Consider the following 4,550-nt stretch of genomic DNA (forward strand, 5'->3'; position numbering starts at 1 on the left):
ACAGACTTGGGGCTAAAGCAATGAAAGATGTCCAGCAGAGAACTTGAGAGCAGGAGCCCAGAGGAATACCCTTGGAACAGAGGAAGGGAACCTGGAAGCGCTCCTTAGGGAGCCCCAAAAATACCCAGGCTGTGGGGGTGAGGGGAGGCTGGTGCAAACAAGACAGCAATTCCATTCAATCAACTTACAAGAGGTCTCGAACCATCAGAATGCAATCATTAATGAAGGCGATCCACGGAAGCTGGAGAATTCCAGGACAGCGGGGTTCCGAGTAACTCAGCAGAACTATCAGGTCTTCATCCAGAACCAGAAAGACAATGGGGAGAACGATGAACAGATCTTAAACCTCTCAAATGCAACAGTCAGCAAGAGGTCCAAGTGAGTTACAATAGAGGTGACAGTCTAGTAAGAGTATCGGTTTTAATCTAAATATATATATATATATATATATATATCTGCTAACTTTTTCTGTAAAGGGCCAGATACATATTTGAGGCTTTGAGGCCTCTGTTGTAACCACTCAATGTTGCCACTGTAGCTCAAAATCAGTCACAGGTAACACAGAAACAAATAGGTATTCTGCATTCCAACAAAGATTTTTGGATACTAACATTTGAATTCCAAAGAGTTTCCACGTGGCAGAGAATATTACTCTTTCTTTTTTTAACTACTTAAAAATGGAAAAACCATTCTTAGTTCATGGATCACACAAAAACAGGTGACTAGCTAGACCAGAGTATGGTTTGGCTAGTCCTGGCTGATGACAATGACAATATAAACCTGTGGTTTTGAGCACTTGCAAGGGACCCAATGCTACACTAAGTATACGTTGCTATAATGATTTTCTGCGTATGATTCAGCTTTCCAGTGGGTTTTCTTGAATGGGAAAGATAGAAGGAGCCGCAGCTAATTTTCCGAGAATTGAGCCTAACTGTGGACGGGCTCCCGTTGTGAACAGCACCTGCTACGTCTGTCTCTTTGGAAGGCAAGCATTGAAGCAGCTTCTCTAGCCACCCCTCTGCAAACCCACCAAATGCCCAGCAAGAAGGGATCATTGAGTCTATTGTCACCCTTGATAAAAGATTGTCTTTTATCAAGACATAAAAAAATGCATCCAAAACAGCAGACCCCCTGCCACCTCTCCTGGCGCCATTTATCTCGACTTCCCCCAGCCTCCAGTGACTGTCCAACTTCAGGTCACACATGGGCAAAAGAGGTGGTAGAAAACCGGGTGACTTTAGCTCACCAGAGCATCTTGCCCCCCAAGGCATCTTTTGGCCAGGAGAAGAGGAAAATTTAACAGGCATCTGGGAAGGAGGCGCTAGCCCGGTTTATTGATGGAAAACCATTTGCCAGAGTAAGAGCTCTTTGGGGACCTTTGAAGATTTTGGCAAGCCCCAGTCCCAAAGGCTGCCGTGTGCTAAGTAAGAACTCCTGGGCCTCTGAAAATGGAATGTCTAGAAGGTTACAGCCCCAGAAACCTATTAAGCGAACAGCGTGTGATGTTCTCCATCCAAGGAAGGGAACCATCAGGTCTACCTCTGGGAAAAGTCACCACCCAGCTCTGTCACGTCTGCTTTGGGGAAATGTGCCTAACTGTAATTTAGTTACTGGTGTGTATTTTATACCCCAAAAGTTTCCGAGCTCTGTCAGCGTGTCCGCTGGCTATTCCAGCTCAGGGTCAGTGACATGGCCAAAACGTGTTCACCACAATGAGATATCATCAAAGTTATGATGTTGAGGACAAACAGAAGGGAACACAGTTAATATTTGATTTAATGATCGCAATTTTCTAAAATTGATTTTTTTTTAAAAAAAAAAAAGGCATGGATCTATAGGTTAAGAAGCCCCATGAAGCGAGGGATGATGGTGCACAACTATAATCTCAGCTACTTGGGAGGCTGAGGCAGGAGGATTGCAATTTCAAAGCCAGCCTCTGCAACTTAGCAAGATCCTGTATCAGAGAAATTTTAAAAAGAAAAAGGTCTGGGGATGTGGCTCAGTGGTAGAGTCTTCCTGGGTTCAATCCCCAATACTGGGGAAAAGAAAAAAGAGGAGGAAGAGAAAGAGATAACCAACAAATCCTAACTAGAATAAATAAAAAAATCTTATTATACACATCATAATGAAGTTACGAATAATAAAACAAAGATCTGAAAGGCAGCCAGAAAGAAGAGACGTGTCATTTATAAAGAAATAACCAGTAAACAAACTGCACAAGTATTACCAGTAACCTTGAAAACCAGCCAAGAATGAAATCATATTTATAAAATATGAAGCAAAAATAACCGTCATGCTAGTATTATATACTCAGTAAAACCATCTTTCAAGAATATGGGCCACATAAAGACATTTTCCAAAAAGCAAAAACAGAATCACTTATTACTCACAGACCTTTCTGATACAACCTCTAAAAGATGTATTTCAAAAGGAAGAAAAATGATCCCATAAAGAAAATCTGAAATATAAGAACAATATCAAAGACATTGGTAAGCAGGTAAATGTAAACATACCTGATTTAAAAACATAATAATAATAACTTATTTGTGGATATAAAAATAGACTTAAACATTGGAAGTTATATTTCAAGAGTTCTATTGCACTTCTGAGCTCAGTGATGCACGCCTGTAATCCCAGTGACTGATGCACTAAGGCAGGAGGATCACAAATTTCAGGCCAGCCTCAGCAACTTAGTGGAACTCTGTCTTCAAATATAAAAAGGGCTGGAGGTCTGTCTCAGTGGTAAAGTGCCTCTGGGTTCAACTCTCAGTACTCACCCCGCAAAAAAATATAAATGGATTAATCTCATTAATTAAAAGATAGTGATAGCCAGGCACTGCGGCACATGCCTGTTATCCCAGCAGCTCGGGAGGCTGAGGCAGGAGGATCTGGAGTTCAAAGTCAGCCTCAGCAAAAGTGAGGCACTAAGCAACTCAATGAGACCCTGTCTCTAAATAAAATACAAAAGAGGGCTGGGGATGGGGCTCAGTGGTCCAGTGCCCTTGAGATCAATCCCTGGTAACCCCTCCACCAAAAAAAGATGATGATACTTGTAAAGTCACCTATAGGCTATTTGAAAGTACACACACAAGAAAATAAGAGAACATAGAAAAGTTGAAACAAAAAACAAGCAACCAAAATAGAGGCCAAGATCTATTAATATCTGACAAAATTGACATTAGGGCCAAAAGCATTCTTTGAATTTGCTAGGAATAAAGAGGAGCAATATATAATGATAAAATATTCAATTCATCAGAAAGCTTTAACAATTCCAAACTTATGAACAATTAATAAAACAGTACTGAAATATGCAAAGCAAAAATTGAGAGCATACCAGAAGAAATTGACAAGTCCATCAGCAAAATGGAAGACTTCAACACCTACCTCTGAGTAATTGAGTGTGTGAACAACACAACTTAAAAGCATGATTTAATTGATTCACTATATAGAAGTCAGTGCCCAACAATTACAGAATGCACATTCTTCACATCACTTATGAAACATTTACAAAACCTTGACCACATTCCAGGCAATAAAGCATATTCCAACGATTTTCAAAGCATCAATATAGGGTTGGAAATACAGCTCAGAGACAGAGTGCCTGCCCCAAATGTACAAAGCCCTGGGTTCAATCCCCAGCACCAAAAAAACAAAACACAATATCATAGAGACTGTGACCTCATGATCTCTGATCACAAGGCAAATCAATAATGAAGAGAAAACAAAAAATTGGCATTTAAGAACTTTCTGTATAATTCATAGGCCAAAGAAAATTGTAATGGAAATTTTTAAATACTTACAATTGAAAATAATGAAAATGCTACAAATGGAAGTTTATGAGAATAATAGAAATGCTGTAAATTCAAGTTTGTGGGCTATAAATTCAAGTTTATGGGATGCTATGAGAGAAGTGCTTCAAACTAAAGGTATATCCTTAAATATTTATATTAGAAAAGAATGACTAAAAATAAACAAAGTAATAATAATAAACAAATATAATAATAATAAACAAATAAACAAACTTAAGAAGTTACAAATGTAACAAAGTAAACTCAAAGAAAACAAGGAAAGCAATAATAAAAAGAACAGAATGCACAGAATAATAAGAAAAACAAATTTAAAAAGTCATATATTGGTTCTTTGGGAAAAACTAATAATATAGGCAATCTTTTGTTGAGATTGATCTAGTCAAAAAGAAATTAAGTACAAACGAAGAATGTGTCTAAACATGCCTAGAGGAGATATTTTTAAAAGATAAAGGAATAATGTGAAAACAACTTTATACCAACACAGTCGACATTTTAGCTACATACGGAAAATTATGGTATTTTATCAAAACTGGCTCAGGAAGAAGTAAAAATCATGAAGAGTCCTAAAACCATTAAAGGAAATTAGTCAATAATTTAAAATATTTCCTCAAAAGAAAAAAAAAAAAGGCCTACGTAGAATTCCAGGCAACTTGTACCAAACTTTCAAGAAACAGAGAATTCCAATGTTATGCAAACTTTTCTAAAGAATGGATGACAGGAAATGCACCCCAAATATTTTTA

Source organism: Marmota flaviventris, chromosome 1 (genome assembly GCF_047511675.1).
Source record: "Marmota flaviventris isolate mMarFla1 chromosome 1, mMarFla1.hap1, whole genome shotgun sequence".
Classification (NCBI taxonomy): Eukaryota; Metazoa; Chordata; class Mammalia; order Rodentia; family Sciuridae; genus Marmota; species Marmota flaviventris.